At 34.0% G+C, this 20972-nt stretch overlaps 1 protein-coding gene and 1 long non-coding RNA gene across 4 annotated transcripts in view; both read right to left on the reverse strand.

Annotated features, from left to right (window-relative positions):
• The window catches only part of LOC143049705 (uncharacterized), a 396341-nt gene that overhangs the window by 222086 nt on the left and 153283 nt on the right, over window positions 1–20972 (reverse strand). The gene's annotated exons all lie outside the window — the stretch shown is intronic.
• LOC143049713 (uncharacterized) lies at window positions 17763–19804 on the reverse strand. Its single transcript, XR_012970295.1, has 2 exons — window positions 18966–19804; window positions 17763–18703 (listed from the first exon to the last, which is right to left on the reverse strand). It is a non-coding gene; the product is annotated as an uncharacterized LOC143049713 (long non-coding RNA).

Below are 20972 nucleotides of genomic sequence, written 5' to 3' on the forward strand. Positions count from 1 at the left end.
CACATACCACTCATGCAAAAAGAGGTGTCAGACAATTTTTTTTATCATACTGCTTTAATTACATTAAAGATGTCTGTTTCCGTTTTTTCCGTTAAATACCAATTCCTCAGAGCAATTGGTACTTTGCGGAACGCAACGGAACGGAAAAGTAAATTAAAAAGTTTACATCAGATTCAACTTGATCACTGTCTCTAATCATCGTCGGAACGGGCTGTTGAAGGACTCTTTTTTAAAATATAATTACCGATGGAAGGAGAAAGACTTTTTGTGTAACCTGCCTTTGTGTTAAATTTTTTATTATTGATCAAGTCGAAAATGCTATCTAAAACACATACCACTCATGCAAAAAGAGGTGTCAGACAATTTTTTTTTATCATACTGCTTTAATTACATTAAAGATGTCTGTTTCCGTTTTTTCCGTTAAATACCAATTCCTCAGAGCAATTGGTACTTTGCGGAACGGAACGGAACGGAAAAATAAATTAAAAAGTTTACATCAGATTCAACTGGATCACTGTCTCTAATCATCGTCGGAACGGGCTGTTGAAGGCCCCTTTTTTAAAATATAATTACCGATGGAAGGAGAAAGACTTTTTGTGTAACCTGCCTTTGTGTTAAATTTTTTATTATTGATCAAGTCGAAAATGCTATCTAAAACACATACCACTCATGCAAAAAGAGGTGTCTGACAATTTTTTTTTATCATACTGCTTTAATTACATTAAAGATGTCTGTTTCCGTTTTTTCCGTTAAATACCAATTCCTCAGAGCAATTGGTACTTTGCGGAACGGAACGGAACGGAAAAATAAATTAAAAAGTTTACATCAGATTCAACTTGATCACTGTCTTTAATCATCGTCGGAACGGGCTGTTGAAGGCCTCTTTTTTAAAATATAATTACCGATGGAAGGAGAAAGACTTTTTGTGTAACCTGCCTTTGTGTTAAATTTTTTATTATTGATCAAGTCGAAAATGCTATCTAAAACACATACCACTCATGCAAAAAGAGGTGTCAGACAATTTTTTTTATCATACTGCTTTAATTACATTAAAGATGTCTGTTTCCGTTTTTTCCGTTAAATACCAATTCCTCAGAGCAATTGGTACTTTGCGGAACGCAACGGAACGGAAAAGTAAATTAAAAAGTTTACATCAGATTCAACTTGATCACTGTCTCTAATCATCGTCGGAACGGGCTGTTGAAGGACTCTTTTTTAAAATATAATTACCGATGGAAGGAGAAAGACTTTTTGTGTAACCTGCCTTTGTGTTAAATTTTTTATTATTGATCAAGTCGAAAATGATATCTAAAACACATACCACTCATGCAAAAAGAGGTGTCAGACAATTTTTTTTTTATCATACTGCTTTAATTACATTAAAGATGTCTGTTTCCGTTTTTTCCGTTAAATACCAATTCCTCAGAGCAATTGGTACTTTGCGGAACGGAACGGAACGGAAAAATAAATTAAAAAGTTTACATCAGATTCAACTGGATCACTGTCTCTAATCATCGTCGGAACGGGCTGTTGAAGGCCCCTTTTTTAAAATATAATTACCGATGGAAGGAGAAAGACTTTTTGTGTAACCTGCCTTTGTGTTAAATTTTTTATTATTGATCAAGTCGAAAATGCTATCTAAAACACATACCACTCATGCAAAAAGAGGTGTCAGACAATTTTTTTTTATCATACTGCTTTAATTACATTAAAGATGTCTGTTTCCGTTTTTTCCGTTAAATACCAATTCCTCAGAGCAATTGGTACTTTGCGGAACGGAACGGAACGGAAAAATAAATTAAAAAGTTTACATCAGATTCAACTTGATCACTGTCTTTAATCATCGTCGGAACGGGCTGTTGAAGGCCTCTTTTTTAAAATATAATTACCGATGGAAGGAGAAAGACTTTTTGTGTAACCTGCCTTTGTGTTAATTTTTTTATTATTGATCAAGTCGAAAATGCTATCTAAAAAACATACCACTCATGCAAAAAGAGGTGTCAGACAATTTTTTTTTTATCATACTGCTTTAATTACATTAAAGATGTCTGTTTCCGTTTTTTCCGTTAAATACCAATTCCTCAGAGCAATTGGTACTTTGCGGAACGGAACGGAACGGAAAAATAAATTAAAAAGTTTAAATCAGATTCATTTTGATCACTGTCTCTAATCAAGGACGACGTGAGGTCAGTCTAGATATCATAATGCATGACTTGTAAATGCGTTAATTTCATGATAATTTATCAGGACAGTCCGACATATTCATCTACAGAACATTTCCCGATGTTATACATTATTACACATTTCACCTGTGAAGATGAGATTAAGTATACATTTGTGTTATTTGTATATGGAAAACCGTAAAACACAGAAATTCTAAAGTTTGTTTTGTTTTAAAGATTTTTCGAAATTTTGATAAATGCCCCCTTTGGATACCTTAAATGAAATTCCGTTCCGTTCCGTTCCGTTCCGTTCCGTTCCGTAAAGTACCAATAGCCTGCTGGACCCCATTGTTGAAATTATTAATCTGATAAGAATAATCCTCCATGCAGCTTGTAACTATTAGCAAAACCTACATGTATACTGCAGCTGCATAGTAAGCTTAAGAAGGCCATAGAAAGTACAAATGTAAAACAATAAAACTACAGCAGCCTGATTTTGTACAAAACATTTATAAAAAAATGGATATGATATACAGCAACAATTACCAAATTGGGTCCTGAATATGGACAGGCACAAACTCTTCCCTTACATGAGAGTGATGAGACAGTGTACAGTATGTGCATAAGCGCAGATATTAAATATTAAAAAAAATAATTGGACATAACTTTTGAAAGTGGCAAATCGGATTGGATAGTGAAAACTTTAGGGTTCAAACATTATTCAATACTTGAGAAATAGCTGAGATAATATTTTCACCAATTTTTCTACAATATTCGTCTTAACTTCTGCCAAGTTTGCCTCGATCTGCTGTTTATAGAAGCTTATATTATGTAAATATAAGCGCTGTTTATTTAATGACATCATAATCTGCATGGGTGTAGCACAGGTTTTGGTACTGATAATCCCCTGGACTACAGTCTACATGATCACTCCTTATTTGGTTATAAGGCAAGGAGTGATACATTCCATTCTCAAATTTCACAAGGATGCTAGGTAGTTGGTCATTTTGAGTTTTGCTGCTGACAGGGAAAGTCAAACATAAGTTGTCACAAAGTTACAAAATATCGTTTTTTAACCATAATATTAACTAGGTGTTAATATCCGTATATTATTGCAATATTGCAATTGGACATTTGTGTTTATCTTCATATATATGTGAGTACGAACTACACTGCTTATTATCTTTCTTTTGGATCGTTGCGATTATTTTAAAAGGAACTTGGTGTTTTAATATTGTTGAAAATTTAACATTCCGTTCACGTACTGTACAGCAATTTGAAAGAACTTTCCCGTAAATACAAATATACTGAACTTTATAATTATGGCTTCCAGACGTAATTCAAGGAATCAGCCGTATTCAAATAGACATTTGGACCTAAATAACCCAGACAATTGGACGTCACAGCAACTGAGGATAAAATTACAGCAGCTGGGGATTGTTGTACCCAAGAATATTGCTAAGAGTGTTCTTAAACAATTTTATTTGGAAAATAAAGATCGCCAGATTGGCAATGCTATTATTGCCCAGACCGAGGAAATTAGTGATCCAGAACGCGCCGTACCGAATCCTTTAGCCTCAGCGAGTGCCCCAGACAGTTCCGCAAATGTGATCGACGAATTGCGTAATCCAACAGCTGATGAAAGTAGTTCGCGGAGCAATGAAGCAACCGGAAGTGCACATTTCGACAGCGTCGGTGGCAACAACATGGCTGCAATCATGCAGTCCTTCAGCATTGTTTCGCAGTCCGTCGCACAATGCGCGTCCGGTCTCCCAACAAACAGTTAGCCTTATTGCTAATCAAAAATGCTCAGAAATCAGTACTTCCAAGAAATTTGATCTCGCTCAGTGGTACCACAACAGAAACGCAGAGGACGCACCACTCATCGGGAATGGAGCCATACAAAGCCGGCTAACACCACCCTCATTAGGATACTCGTCCATTACACCGGGTACAACAGGTGTGCGATCGGATTCATACTCCAACGTAGATATTGTGGCACCATCAGTACAGAGGAATATAATTGAGGGTAAGGACGTTAATTTAGGTACTCTCCTCATTCCTAATTTTGAAGCTCCTCTGACCCATTCAATAATTGCCGATGGGTTACACGTAAACATGGCCAACAAACCCGATCCGAGATTAAATAGGCATCTTTCCATCCAAGAATTCATCCAAGCTTTTGGGAAATTCAAAAGAATTATGTGTAATGCATATCCAGAACGTAGGGAGGAACTAGATGCTTATGAAGCCGACATAATTAACATCCATAATTTCCATGGCCTAAAATTTTATGATTGCCATAAAATATTTTCTGCTAAAGCTGCAGCTCTTTTGAGAGAGAAACGTGTTAAAGTCGATTGGAGTCTCCGCGACCGTGATATCCTTTCATTAATTACAGCAGGATCCTCAGTAAATGTGTGTAAAATCTGTAATTTAATTGATCATGCTACACAATACTGCCCATTGCAATCTTCAGTCCAGGTTGAAAGTCCGTCTTCAAGATCATCTTCATCTAGTAACCTACAATCGGTAGACAAGCAAGGTCGTTCAAGAGTATTTCATGAAGGTCGGGAAATGTGCAATAATTTCAATAACCCCAAAGGTTGTTATAGGAAAGTGTGTTATCTACTCCATCAGTGTACAAAATGTCATGCAACAGGCCATGGTGCCGCAACCTGTAGGAAATCTAATGTGCCTGTTCATTCTTCAACATCTTCTACGTCCTCTAAGAATAAACCGGAGAAACAAAATTCAGGATGACTATCCAAGGAAAATTTCTTGTGTGAAGCTTCAACACCAATAAATGTTGATAAATTGGAGGAAGAGTTATCATCACATCCGGATAGAACTTTTGTATTATATCTATGTAATGGCCTGAGACAGGGTTTTGGTTGTTTAGTTCAAGGGGATATTTCAGAATCTAAAGAATGTAAAAATAATTTTTCTGCAAGGTCTCAGGTTAAAGTTGTATCAGAGTTAATTAAAAATGAATGCCAAAAAGGTTTTGTACATGGACCTTTTCAGTCCTTACCTTTTGCAAATTATAGAGTTAGTCCACTTGGGGTTGCTGAAGGAAAATATTCTGGGAAGAAACGTTTGATTTTAGATCTTTCATCTCCACATGACAATGACAACTTTCTAAGTATTAATGAAATGATTGATAAAGAAGAATGTTCCATGTCTTATGTTAAAATTGATGATGCTATAAGAATTATTCTAAAATTAGGTAGAAACAGTGCACTTTGTAAATACGACATCTCAGATGCGTTCAAAATTTGTCCTTACTTGCCATCCCAGTGGCTTATTTTGCTTCAAATGGCAGTCTTTTTATTATTATTATGTAAGATTAACTTTTGGCTGTCGGTCTAGTCCTAAAATTTTCGACACCATATCACAAGCAATTTGCCATATTGCAGAGAAAAATTATAAGATTAAGAACATTTTACATCTACTTGATGATTTTCTTACTATTGATCACCCAAGTGAAGATGGTGAAAGAAGTATGGCTATAATGATGACAATTTTTAAACGTTTAAATATTCCTATAGCCAAACACAAGACTGAAGGACCAGTTACTTGTCTAGAGTATTTAGGTATTATTTTAGATTCAAACAAAATGGAAGCAAGACTTCCAAATATTAAAGTACAGAGAATATGTGAGTTTATTTCCAAATTGTTGTCAAAATCATCTTGTACAAAGAGACAGTTATTACAGTTGTTGGGACATTTTAATTTTGCCACAAGAGTTATTTTACCTGGCAGATCTTTTTTGTCATACCTTATTAATTTGTCAACTACTGTTAAACATTTAAATGAATTTGTACATTTAACTAAAGAATGTAAGGTAGATTTAGAATTTTGGTTAAGATTTTTGTCAAACTGGAATGATATTACTATGTTTCATGATTGTTATTTCACATCCAGTTATGACTTTGAATTGATTACAGATGCTGCTTCTACAATAGGCTTTGGGGGATATTTTCAAGGCAAATGGTTCTCTTCTTATTGGCCTGTTAATTTACCTACTTTAACTGACAATTCGTCTATGGCGTTCTTTGAGTTATACCCTATTGTAGTAGCAGCATTGTTATGGGGCCACCTCTGGCCCTGTAAAAAGATATTATTTTGGTGTGATAATGAAGCTACTGTTGCTATTGTTAGAAAGGGACGCTCTAAATGTTTAGAAATTATGAAACTTATGCGTCAATTAACATGGTGTGCAGCTCAGTCTAATTTTCATTTTAGTGCTAAACATGTACCTGGTCATATCAACCAAATTTCTGATGCTTTGTCTCGTTTTCAGATGACTCGTTTCCGAAAATTGGCTCCCCAGGCAGAGCAGAACCCTCATACATGCCCCAGTGTGTCAGAAGTAAAAGAGGGACGAAAGATACCAAAGGGACAGTCAAACTCATAAATCTAAAACAAACTGACAACGCCATGGCTAAAAATGAAAAAGACAAACAGAAAAACAATAGTACACATGACACAACATAGAAAACTAAAGAATAAACAACACGAACCCCACCAAAAACTAGGGGTGATCTCAGGTGCTCCGGAAGGGTAAGCAGATCCTGCTCCACATGCGGCACCCGTCGTGTTGCTTATGTGATTACAAATCCGGTAAATAGTCTAATTCGGTAGGTCAAATTCATGAAAGGGAAGGGGATTGTAGTTACGACGTGAGGAACATATCCGATATCATTTGTGAAATGGTTATTCCATAACGGTCAACCAACTCGTGATGGCGTCCGTAAAATTTACGAAGGGATGATTTCAACTTCACCATTTGGAACTCTTGATTTAATAGCTTCCTTGTGAGCAGTAACCCTCTATCAAGAAAATCATGATAGGAAATGCAAGCACGGGAATATCGTATCAATTGAGAGATATATACCCCGTATGCAGGTGCTGCTGGAATGTTGCTACTTAGAAATGGAAAGTTCACAATTGGAAAGCTGAAATCATCTCTTTTGTCGTCAAGTTTTGTCTTCAACCGACCCTCATTGTCAATTTCTAGATGTAAGTCAAGATATGAAGCTGACTTAACTGTATCTGTAGTATCCTTTATCTCCAATTCGATGGGATAGATGCGTTCCACATAGTCACCAAATTTTGAATTGTTTAGTGAAAGAACGTCATCTATATAGCGGAAAGTAGAGTTAAAGGATATTGCTAACTTCTTATCTTTCTTCCTAAGAAGTTCCTGCATGAAGTCAGCCTCATAATAATAAAGAAACAAGTCAGCAAGTAGAGGGGCACAGTTTGTTCCCATTGGTATGCCGACAGTCTGTTGAAAAACACGTCCTCCGAACGTAACAAATATGTTGTCAATCAAGAAATCAAGCATCTTGATAATATCGGTTTCAGAGAATTTTTTGTTTGAATCAGAGTGATTCTTTACAAAGTAGGATTTATCTCTCCCTAAGACAAGATACTTGTATCTACGTTGGCCATTCTTTTTTATGAAGCAAAGTAATACCAACTCTTTTAATTTGTCTTTAAGTTTGGAATGTGGAATACTTGTGTAAAGAGTAGAGAAGTCAAATGTTTTAATACTGTTACAAGATGAAAGAGAGTTAGATTGTATGTACTCTAAAAGATCTTTGGAATTTTTAAGTATCCACATCTGATTCACGCCACCTCTAGAATAGGCAGTTTCACAATAACTTTGAAGCCCGTCTTTGATTGCTGATAAAATGGATGTTAATAATTTAGAAAGAGGTTTTGTGGAGCACTTGGAAGACCCAGCAATATACCGCTGTTTGTAAGGACACTTATGTAGTTTAGGTATCCAATACAGTGATGGAAGATCCAGTTCTTCATCTTTGGTTGAAATACCAAAGGAACAAAGAACAGACCTATGATTATCCAGGATTTCCTCTTTGGTAAGTGTCGTGAGGGTATATGTTGAGTTTCCAAGTGAATTGTCTATACCTAATTCGTTTATTAAGCAATTAATGTAATGACTTTTACAGACAAAAACGATGTTATTTGGGGCTTTGTCTGCGGGGACAACAACATATTTATCATGGAGGTCGGATAGGTGTTTAGCAACATTTGGGTCTTTAAAAATTGACGTAGCATGGGCATTGATGGACCCATTCAGTTTCTTAATTCTGATTTGTATTAAGGACCTCACTGCCTTTATCCATTCGGATAGAGTGTCTACGTCTTCCTTCTCGCGCTTGTAATGTGGTCTTAACAAACACAGTCAACAAATTATGGTCTAATGCTGTAGCTATGAGGACAAGAGCTGTTTATGAGACAGGATATAACCATTTCAAAACATTTCTTCTTTTAAATGGGGTCAACCTGAATGGGAACAAATTACCTCCCATATCTGAAGAACTTTTAATTTATTTCGTTAGTCATTGTTTTCAAATTCTGAAATTACAATACTCTACTATTAAGCTGTATATTTGTGGTATTAGATACATGTGTCTCAAGGACAACATCCCCTCACCTTTTCAATCATCAGACAAAGACCACAAATCAATGGTTCGACTATCTTTATTTCTAAAGTCCGTTAAACGTTCACAAAAACAGTCAGTTAGGCCAAGATTTCCAATTACTTCTGACATACTAAAGCAAATGTGTGTTAAACTAAAGAGAGGCATTTTTTCAGAATTTATAGACTTAATGCTGGAAACTGTTTGTATAGTAGCATTTCATGGATTTTTACGTTGTGGTGAATTTACTGTAGATAATGCATCTAACTTTGATTCAGAATCTAATTTATGTGTTTCTGATGTTACATTTTATGAAGATTTTGCAATTCTTCATCTAAAGCAGTCTAAAACTGACCCTTTTAGGAAAGGCATGGACATACAACTGCATAGGCTAAACAATATCCTATGCCCTTATACAACTTTAAAGCACTACTTACAAATGAGATCAGTTAAAGGGAAATGTGAACTTTCAGATCCTTTGTTCATTAATGAAAATTTTTCAGCTTTAGAAAGAAAATATTTTATTACAAATTTAAAAATTTTGTTAGAAGCCTGCGGATACAAAGCAGAGCTATATAATGGCCATTCCTTTCGTATAGGCGCAGCAACCAGTGCTGGAAAAGCTCATGTTGAAGATCACTTAATTAAAACATTGGGTAGATGGAGTTCTGATAGTTATTGTCGCTATATAAGAACAGATAAATCTTCTATTAAGAATGCACAGCAACAAATTTGTAACAATTAAAAATTAATTTCGAACTGTAATTATGTATGTCTTCATATACTTGCATGTATATATAGATATATGCTTGTAAAATCTATGTAGCATTAAGAATAACTCTTGCTAATTTTATTTTCATGAAATAGTCAGTTGTGTGTATGTTATACATTGTGTATCATTAAACTATGTACAGCTTAAATTGTGTTTAATAGAAGTCCACAGTGTGTAGTTGAAGGTTAATTTATTCCATTACCCACTTTTTCCCATTTATTACCTTGGGCGTCACTCAGCTGCTTCACACCTGACTTTTTGGACCCTTTCGAAATTGACCACTGGTCTAATTTCTCATTTCCCCCAAGTCATTAAATGTAATACATCTACATTTATTTCTCTCTCCACCGTCAATCTAACCCCCTTTATCGTAGCCACCTGCTATGAGATGGAGCAACGCTTCATACCCTTATAGGAACTCATCTGGTTCCGGTTGGTTGACGGAGTGTCCATGTCCATGGGGCTTGGTCCATCTACACCAAGTGTCGTCGACAGGGCCTGGAGCTAAATTTCCCTTAGCTGAGTACTTGACTCCCAAGGGCCAAATTATTTATATGTTTTATTAATAAAAAATAGAAATTAAATAATCTTGTTGTCAGCAGCAAACTCACTGATATAATGTTTGGTCTTACTAGATTCTCGGTTTCAATCTTATAGGGATGTCTATGTCTGAAGGTCACATTAAATGTCAGTTTGTCAACACTTCAGGAGTATGTTAAGAAATAAGTTACAGTACAGGGTATAAAAGAACACCAGAGAACACCTAAACAAGAGAGCTACAAATACAGGGTATAAAATAATCACCCAGAACACCTCTTAAAAAGAGGAGTTCTCAAAAGGTCATAGTTTACTGAATCATGAGGAACATCTAAACAAGAGGCAACCAGCTAAACAAGGTACATGAATCATTATCAATGAACCACAGAAAATAGATAAAAGACTTAACAATGAATAAGTCATCACTTGCTGTATCCGTCGTTCGTCAATGTCATGGTTACTTCTGTTAAGTTGTGGATTTCAGTCGTTCGGTTATATCTCTAAGTCCCTGGAGTCATAAAATAAATACTTAACTGCCTACAGCGCCTTTGGTGCTTTGATTAATATAATCGTCATAAATTACTTATCGCGTAAAAATAAGAATTAACGCGTTAAAAGAGGGTTTAATGCGTTAAAAGAAGATTAATGCAACTTTTACTCGTTAAATGCAACTTTAACGCGTTAAAAGCCACTTTAACGCGTTAAATGCATCTTTAACGCGTTAAATGCAACATAAACGCGTTAAATGCAACTTAAACGCGTTAAATGAATCTTTAACTCATTACCTGCAATTTTACAGCGTTAAAAGCTAGTGTAACGTGTTTAAAGCAACGTTTAATTTAATTTAAGCTTACTTTTCATATGTATATATGTTGTGTACAAGTTGCGATTTTGTACAGGTTATAAAATGTACAAAAATATTGTACATGTTATAACTTGTATAATGCAAAAATACAAGTTATAACACGTACAAAAGTACCTCATACATACACCTGTACAAAATATTGCTTAAAAATGGTTTTAACTTGTACAAAATCGAAAAATAAGGATATTTTTCTATTATCGCAACAGATGATATTGACCTCAGTAACATTTTCATAACTTTTGTATTATTCCTTCATGTTAGTGTGTTTTGTCCGTTTCTAAAAGACAACAACCCGCACATGGAGCAGACAACATCCAAAGGCCACAAATACATGCTGTCAAAGTAGAGGATATATATATTTAAAACATCAAAATGACATTCGCCTCATGCAATGATCTTACATTTTATAAACAAAAATTGAGTTATAAATTTACATTTTTATAAGTCATGCTGAAGGCCAAAAATGTTGAAGAGTAGATCCAAAGATATTGATAATGAAGCGTGGTTCAATGAAAACTATTTCAGCCTTCTCTTGCTTTTACAAAGTAAGCATATAAGACATTGTTTTAGTCTTTGTTTGCTATAAAACGAGAGGGAGGAGTATTTCCCAAAATTATTAGGAATCGTTTTTAAATTTTTTGGAAGAATTTAGTTACTATTATTTAATGTAACTGTCATTGAGGAATGCAAGCTTTTAGAAAATAGTTTCACACTTATTTAAGCCATGATGTACTGCATAAAACATAAAATTACATGAAAACACATTTTGCCAACATAAGTCATGACACATATATTTCTGAAACTTTGTGATCATTGTCCTCTACAGAAAAAGTCACCTTCTGGCCTATTTATTGTTGTTCTTTATGCATTGGTGAATTTAAATGTATATTTTACTTCATTAAGATTTATTTTAAATTTTGTACAAGTTAAAACCATTTTTACGCAATATTTTGTACAGGTTATAACATGTATGAGGTACTTTTGTACATGTTATAACTTGTATTTTTGCATTATACAAGTTATAACATGTACAATATTTTTGTACATGTTATAAACTGTACACAATTGCAACTTGTACACGACATATATATGGACTGATCATGTTTATAAAAGGCCATCTAGATTTAACATTTGTCAACCTGTCTTTACACTTCGTCTTGAATAAATTTTGTTTATATGTCAGTTTTTTCAGATACTTTACTTGGTCTTTTTTGCATCTTTTGATGTATATATCTGACATTAGGGTTTACCATAAATGGTAGTTTGACGTATACTTGCATAAGTCTCTACAAGTGAATTCCTTTTCTGCAGATGGTGAAAACATGACATATCTTTACTATATCTATCAACCATACCTCAGTTAAACATTACAATCGGATATTGTTACACGGATGCCTGTCAGATAACCGAGGCTTTTTTTTTTATTCTGGCGTCATTGATGAGCGTCATTGATGAGTCTTATGTAGACGAAACGTTCGTCTGGCGCAAATAAAAAATTTCAATCCTGGTATGTTTCAAAAAATTATGAATTTATCAGCTAGCAATCGTGTGTTAATTGTGAACATGTTCAAAACAAGAGGCTCTTAAGAGCATGCATCGAGCATCTAGTAAACCAGGCCCAATAAGGTAATGAAAATGTGCCAAAAGTAAGAGGATGACCATTTGATACCAATTGGGGAAGGAGGATGTTATTCTTTATTTTTACTACTTACTAAGTCTTTTTTTTCCCGCCAGGCAATCATTCATTTTCGACATTTTTACCTCTAAATACTGCGTTGTTCTGTAATATGGCATGTTCGGAAAACAGACTATTTACCCCCCCCCCCTAAATTGGGCGCTATTATTAATACCCTTCCTGTAAAGCTAAAAAAGACTGTCGCGCTATTATTAATACCCTTCCTGTAAAGATAAAAAAGACTGTCTCTCTCTCGGTCCGTTTTTCTGTCCGTTATCAGTCCTGAATTTTGTTCAAGGTCATGAGTGTCTTTCTGATATTGTTCGACTCTAAACCCGTTGTTTTATTTTGTATTTACATTGAGTCATAGAACAAATTTATTCGTTCAGTGTATCTTCACTAGTTTGTTTAATATGTCATTTGATTCAGTAAAGCCATTTCAGTTGATACATTTTGTATTTTAAAGTGTGTCTTCCTACGTTGTGATATTACACTATTGTTTCAAGTTGGATAAAGGTTGGTGCCTATTAAAACGTTTAAACACACTTCATTTGTTTGCACCTGTCCTAAGTCAGGTACCTGGTACCGTGATTGTCGTTTTTCGATGTGCTTCATAAGTGTTTTTCATTTTTTTGTTATAGATTAGATCGTTGGTTTTCCTGTTTGAATGGTTATACACTGGTATTTTTAAGACCCTTTTTACCTTGCTGTTCGGTGTGAGCCAAGCCAACTTGTCGAATGCTGTAATTCATTCCCGAGTGTGCTAAAATGTAATCGTCTTCATTGGTCTTCTTGTGTTTGTGGTGGTATGTTTCATTTGAAGCACTTGATTTTGGTAGTATGTTGTTCAAGATACCTGTTACAAATAGGACATTAGAACTTGTATGGTTTTCAGTTAACAAACCGTGTTTGCTATTTAAGGTCTTTCCTCTCCGCGAGGAAAGACCTTATTGTTTTTCTCCTGTTTTTTTTTTTTTTTTTTTTTTTTTTTTCATCCAGCATTTTTTTAACATGGCCTCCCCTTGTTTCTATTGGAGTTATCAAGACCAAATATGGACCATCGGTAGACCTCATCATGAAGTATTACCAGATGAGGCTGTGTAGGATTTCATCATCCCCTTTAGAAGTTATCTCCCTTTTGTTGGTTTTTTCGACATGGCCCCCCCCTCGTTGTTTTTGAAGATATCATTACCTTATTTGGACAATAGTTAGATCTCATCATGATGTGTTACCATATGAGGCTGCTAAGGATTTCATCATTCCCTATGAGAGTTATGTCCCCTTGAAACAATTTCTTTCTTTTACATTTTTCTCAAAAAGTATTCAAGATAGAATCCATTTGAAAACGGCAACATGTACAAGACCAGATGGCAATGTTAATTAACATATACAATCATTTTATTGTTAACCCTTATAAGGAGTAATTTCCCTTGAAAAAATATACACAATTTTTGAAAAATTGTATCTCGAGAACCGGAAGTCGTAAAGACTTGGAACCTACAGCAATAATCTTAAGTTCATGTGACCTTTAATTTGCACCCAAGGTCAAAGGTCACCGAGTGCAAAAAAAAATTACGCTGCAATTTCAAGCTTTCATATTAAGAAAACGATAAGAGTTTGCTGCATACTTACAGCGTATAAAATGTTCCTCTCGACGAGCTCTACGTTTTATACACTGAGCTCGAAAGAGTCCGACTGTCTGTTCAAAAGTTACGATGGGATGATTCTTAAAAGTATAGTATTGTGTGTATATCTTTTTGAAGGTAACAGATATCAACCTACTATAAACTGCAAAGATGATCAGTAGTTCAAGACCTTCAATTTGAAGTCAATGTCAGGTCATGATGAAATTTCACCTTGACCTTCACATTATACTATGACCTTGACCTTGTGATATTTGAAAGGTCAAGTGGTCCTGAGTTGAATGGTGATAGTCCCATGTCTCTACGACTTCCGGTTCTCAAGTTTTGTATTGCATCATATATTTGATGATTAATTGTGACCTTGGTGAACTTTGAAATTGTCCCAATTCTTTTTCTATAATGCTGTCCTTCAACTGTAGATCATTTATCATTTAACAGATTTGAGATATCTATTGTCGTTTTAGAGATAATGCAGTTTGAAGTTTTGCGAGCGGAGGCATGTATTTCTGAATCATCAAGAGCTTTCCACTTAAAATGTTTTAGAAATTGAAGAGGTTGACATAGTTATGTGTTTGACAAAATATCAAAAAAATTCCATGGAAAAAAACACCAAATCATCAATTTGAAATTTTCAAGTTTTGCATTGACTTTGTAAGTTTCATAACTTCTATTTATATAGTTGATATTGCATCATTATTTGCACTTTGTCAAATGGGGTCATCTGATATATCAAATTGAAGGTCTTAATAAACTCTACTTAAATATGAAAATTTTAAACCCCCTTTACATCCCAGGGGGACAGGTGGGGTCATTTAGTGCAAACATTCAAATTTCTCAGATGGTAAGGTTGTCGCATATCAAATGAAAGAACATAAAGCGTACATTTCAAATTTCAAATTGACGTCTCCCAAAAATGGGTTGGATGGGGTTATTGAGTGCAAAAACAAAATTTCTTGTAAGATAGGGTTGTTGTATATCAAATGAAAGGTCATGATGAGTACATTTGAACTATCAAATTCTAGACTTCCAAAAATTTGTTGGATAGGGTTATTAAGTGCAAAGATCAAAACTTTTTAGAACATAGCTTTGTCGCATATCAAATGAAAGCTCATCTACTCTATGTTACATATATCATACTTCCGATCTTAAAAATGTAGGCGGATGAGGTCATTAAGTGTTAAAAGCGAAATGTTTCAGAAGGTATGCTTGTCGTATATCAAACGAAAGGTCGTACAAAGTACATTACAAAAACATCATTTTTACAGGAAAGACCTTTCAATTGTTTTACAAACAATTGAGATACTAGTTTTTTTTTTTTTTTTCATCCAGCATTTGTTTGACATGGCCTCCCCTCGTTTCTATTGGAGTTATCAAGACCAAATATGGACCATCGGTAGACCTCATCATGAAGTATTACCAGATGAGGCTGTGTAGGATTTCATCATCCCCTTTAGAAGTTATCTCCCTTTTATTGTTTTTTTTCGACCTGGCCCCCCCTCGTTGTTTTTGAAGATATCATGACCTTATTTGGACAATAGTTAGATCTCATCATGATGTGTTACCATATGAGGCTGCTAAGGATTTCATCATTCCCTATGAGAGTTATGTCCCCTTGAAGCAATTTCTTTCTTTTACATTTTTCTCAAAAAGTATTCAAGATAGAATCCATTTGAAAACGGCAACATGTACAAGACCAGATGGCAATGTTAATTAACATATACAATCATTTTGTTGTTAACCCTTATAAGGAGTTATTTCCCTTGAAAAAATATAAACAATTTTTGAAAAATTGTATCTCGAGAACCGGAAGTCGTAAAGACTTGGGACCTGCACCAATAATCTTAAGTTCGTGTGACCTTTAATTTGCACCCAAGGTCAAAGGTCACTGAGTGCAAAAAAAAATTACGCTGCAATTTCAAGCTTTCATATTAAGAAAACGATAAGAGTTTGCTGCATACTTACAGCGTATAAAATGTTCCTCTCGACGAGCTCTACATTTCATACACTGAGCTCAAAAGAGTCCGACTGTCTGTTCAAAAGTAACGACGGGATGATTCTTAAAAGTATAGTATTGTGTGTATATCTTTTTAAAGGTAACAGATATCAACCTACTATAAACTGCAAAGATAATCAGTAGTTCAAGACCTTCAATTTGAGGTCAATGTCAGGTCATGATGAAATTTCACCTTGACCTTCACATTATACTATGACCTTGACCTTTTGATATTTGAAAGGTCAAGTGGTTTTGATTTGAATGGTGATAGTCCCATGTCTCTACGACTTCCGGTTCTCAAGTTTTGTATTGCATCATATATTTGATGATTAATTGTGACCTTGGTGAACTTTTAAATTGTCCCAATTCTTTTTCTATAATGTTGTCCTTCAACTGTAAATCATTTATCATTTAACAGATTTGAGATATCTATTGTCGTTTTAGAGATAATGCAGTTTGAAATTTTGCGAGCGGAGGCATGTATTTCTGAATCGTCAAGAGCTTACCACTTAAAATGTTTTAGAAATTGAAGAGGTTGACATAGTTATATGTTTGACCAAATACCAAAAACATTCCATTGAAAAAAACACCAAAAAATCAATTTGAAATTTTCAAGTTTTGCATTGACTTTGTAAGTTTCATAACTTCTATTTATATAGTTGATATTGCATCATTATTTGCACTTTGTCAAATGGGGTCATCTGATATATCAAATTGAAGGTCTTAATAAACTCTACTTAAAAATGAAAATTTTAAACCCCCTTTTCATACCAGGGGGACGGGTGGGGTCATTTAGTGCAAACATTCAAATTTCTCAGATGGTAAGGTTGTCGCATATCAAATGAAAGAACATAAAGCGTACATTTCAAATTTCAAATTGACGTCTCCCAAAAATTGGTTGGATGGGGTCATTGAGTGCAAAAAATAAATGTTCTTTTAAGGTAGGGTTGTTGTATATCAAATGAAAGTTCATGATGTGTACATTTCAAATATCAAATTCCCGACCTCCAAAAATTAGTTGGATAAGGTAATTAAGGGCAAAAATCAAACTTTTTAGAACATGGTGTTGTCGCATATCAAATGAAAGCTCATCTACTCTGTTCTATATATCATAATTCCGATCTCAAAAATGTAGGCGGATGAGGTCATTAAGTGTAAAAAGCGAAAAGTTTCAGAAGGTATGCTTGTCGTTTATCAAACAAAAGGTCTTACAAAGTACAATACGAAAACATCAATTTTACAGGAAAGACCTTTCAATTGTTTTACAAACAATTGAGATACTAGTTTGAAATCTTGTTTGTTAAAGAGAATGGTTTAATCGTGAGAGGAAGACGAAATATAATATCTTCATTATCACCGTGTATATTCAGAACGCTTGCTTTCTAATGATATCGAGAGTAATGCTTACTTTAAGATTCCGGAAATATACACAAGAAACTAAAATTAACCAGGTGCTCCGCAGGGCGCAGCTTTATACGACCGCAGAGGTCGAACCCTGAACAGTTGGGGCAAGTATGGACAAAACATTCAAGCGTGATACAGCTCTGAATTTGGATTGTGATCAAATTTTTGACATTACATGTTTTTTTTTACACAAAACAAATGTCAAGATTTTACAAAACAATTAAAGATTTCTTCTTCAAACTTTTTAAATCTAAAATTAAATAGTTGACACAGCATAGGTTTCTGACACAGAATGAATGTGGTCTAATGAACTTAAAAGTTTTTTTTTGCCTTTGAGCAATTCACTATGCTGTTGAATATTAATCCTCTCAAAAAAATGTTTGAAGAAATTTTCTTTTTATTTTTGAAATCTGAAATGAGAAAAATTTAACCCCCCCCCTTTTTTTCACATCCCCGTTTCCCTTTTTCCAAAACTGATATCAATTCAAATTTCTAATGGAGTTTGCAACAATAACTACTCTTTTCAATACATCATAAAATATTAAAATATAAAATAAAGTGCTTGTTATCACTGAATGGTAAAGATTGGTTGGTAGTAAAAGTGAATATACATTGTTTATTGTATAAAACAATAAAAAAAAACTTCATCAGCAACATTTTATATTGGCAAATTTCCAATGAAGTTATTTACATAAAGTTATTGGCAAATACAAATAGAAAATGACATCATAGTCATATCTGGCAAATGTCCAACATACATTATCTAAAAACATTTTAGATAAGATAAGGAAAAAAAGCTTCATCAGCAACATTTTATATTGGCAAATTTCCAATGAAGTTATTTACATAAAGTTATTGGCAAATAAAAATAGAAAATGACATCATAGTCATGTCTGGCAAATTTCCAACATATATTATCAACTACTATTCTATACAAAGAAAGATAACTCCAATTGAAAATTAATTGCTATTGCACAATATTGTGCAATTAGATATTTCTTGCTATTGTGCAATACTGTGCAATTGAAAATTTCTTGCTATTGCACAATACTTGATATGGAATCCTGATTTGGACCAACTTGAAAACTGGGCCCATAATCAAAAATCAAAGTACATATTTAGATAAAGCATATCAAATAAGCCCAAGAATTTATTTTTTTTAAAATCAAACTTAGTTTAATTTTGGACCCTTTGGACCTTAATATAGACCAATTTGAAAACTGGACCAAAAATTAAGAATCTACATACACAGTTAGATTTGGCATATCAAAGAACCCATTTATTCAATTTTTGATGAAATCAAACAAAGTTTAATTTTGGACCCCCATTTGGACCAACTTGAAAACTAGGCCAATAATTAAAAATCTAAGTACATTTTTAAATTCAGCATATCAAAGAACCCCAAGGATTCAATTTTTGTTAAAATCAAACTATAAGTTTAATTTTGGACCCTTTGGACCTTAATGTAGACCAATTTGAAAACGGGACCAAAAATTAAGAATCTACATACATAGTTAGATTCGGCATATCAAAGAACCCCAATTATTCAATTTTTGATGAAATCACACAAAGTTCAATTTTGGACCCTTTGGGCCCCTTATTCCTAAACTGTTTGGACCAAAACTCCCAAAATCAAACCCAACCTTCCTTTTATGGTCATAAACCTTGTGTATAAATTTCATAGATTTCTATTTACTTATACTAAAGTTATGGTGCAAAAACCAAAAATAATGCTTATTTGGGCCCCTTTTTGGCCCTCAATTCATAAACTGTTGTGACCTCAACTCCAAAAATCAATCCCAACCTTCCTTTTGTGGTCATTAACATTGTGTTTAAATTTCATTGATTTCTATTTACTTAAACTAAAGTTATTGTGCGAAAACCAAGAATAATGCTTATTTGGGCCCTTTTTTGGCCCCTAATTCCTAAACTGTTGGAACCAAAACTCCCAAAATCAATCCCAACCTTTCTTTTGTGGTCATAAACCTTGTGTCAAAATTTCATAGATTTCTATTGACTTAAACTAAAGTTATAGTGCGAAAACCAAGAAAATGCTTATTTGGGCCCTTTTTGGCCCCTAATTCCTAAAATGTTGGGACCAAAACTCCCAAAATCAATCCCAACCTTCCTTTTGTGGTCATAAACCTTGTGTTAAAATTTCATAGATTTCTATTCACTTTTACTAAAGTTAGAGTGCGAAAACTAAAAGTATTCGGACGACGACGACGACGACGACGACGCCAACGTGATAGCAATATACGACGAAATTTTTTTCAAATTTTGCGGTCGTATAAAAATCATACAAGTCTAACAAAGGCCAGAGGCTCCTGACTTTGGACAGGCGCAAAATCGCGGCGGGGTTAAACATGTTTATGAGATATCAACCCTCCTCCTATACCGCTAGCCAATGTAGAAAAGTAAACGCATAACAATACGCACATTGAAATTCAGTTCAAGAGAAGTCTGAGTCCGATGTCAGAACATAAAAGAAAATAAATAAAATGACAATAATACATAAATAAAAACAGACTACTAGCAGTTAACTAATATGCCAGCTCCAGACCTGAATTAAACTGATTGAAAGATTATGTATTCATCGTATGAATATTACTTTTTGATAAATATTGCTAAAGTAATGAACATGCATGTTAAAGGCAATAATTAACACCGAACATTAATAAATATTTTCAAATAGTTAAAAAAAACCACTACCAGGTATATTTAGGAGGTGATTTACTCTCAGCGGACTGTATATGTAAGGATAAAAAGCATTCCACGTACAGAAAAATTGTATAAACGCATTCTTCAGAATATCTCAAGAAAGTTTTGCGTAAAAATATGAATGTCTACTCGAATTATTAAAAGTACAGCAGAGTTTCCACCATGCACTTGCACTGCACTAATATTAGAATAGTAGCATAGAATGATATACAAATGGATGCAAATTATTATTAATATATATTTATACATGAAACTGTATTACCGAATATCTAATATTTGTTCATTTTGTAGTTATTTTATGGTGATGTTGTACCCTTTTTGACTTGTTATATATTATATTTTGTAGTGTACACAATAATATTACATGATCCATCGCCCTGTAAGAATAATCGTTGACTATTCATTCAGTCATTTTATTCATGAAACTGTTATATACAAATATAAATATAATATATAACAACAAATATAGTAAACTGATTTGTAGCACTACAAATACTTGGTTGTTCATGTTGTTATTTTGGTGTCATTTATTCACAATCCACGCACAAATTTGTCTCAGAAAAAAATAACATATTTATGTACATTCACCTCACTTTCAGGTACAGAAATGCGATTTTCTTTTTAGACAAGTGCTTGTAACTTGCGGTCATCCGATGTTCAGTACTTCAGTACTTTGATTATAACTTCTTTTTGTATGTGGTTATTTTCAGGATTTCGTTTTATTGTTTATTTTATTTTATTCCAT

The sequence above is a fragment of the Mytilus galloprovincialis genome, chromosome 10, assembly GCF_965363235.1.
Source record: "Mytilus galloprovincialis chromosome 10, xbMytGall1.hap1.1, whole genome shotgun sequence".
Taxonomy (NCBI): Eukaryota; Metazoa; Mollusca; class Bivalvia; order Mytilida; family Mytilidae; genus Mytilus; species Mytilus galloprovincialis.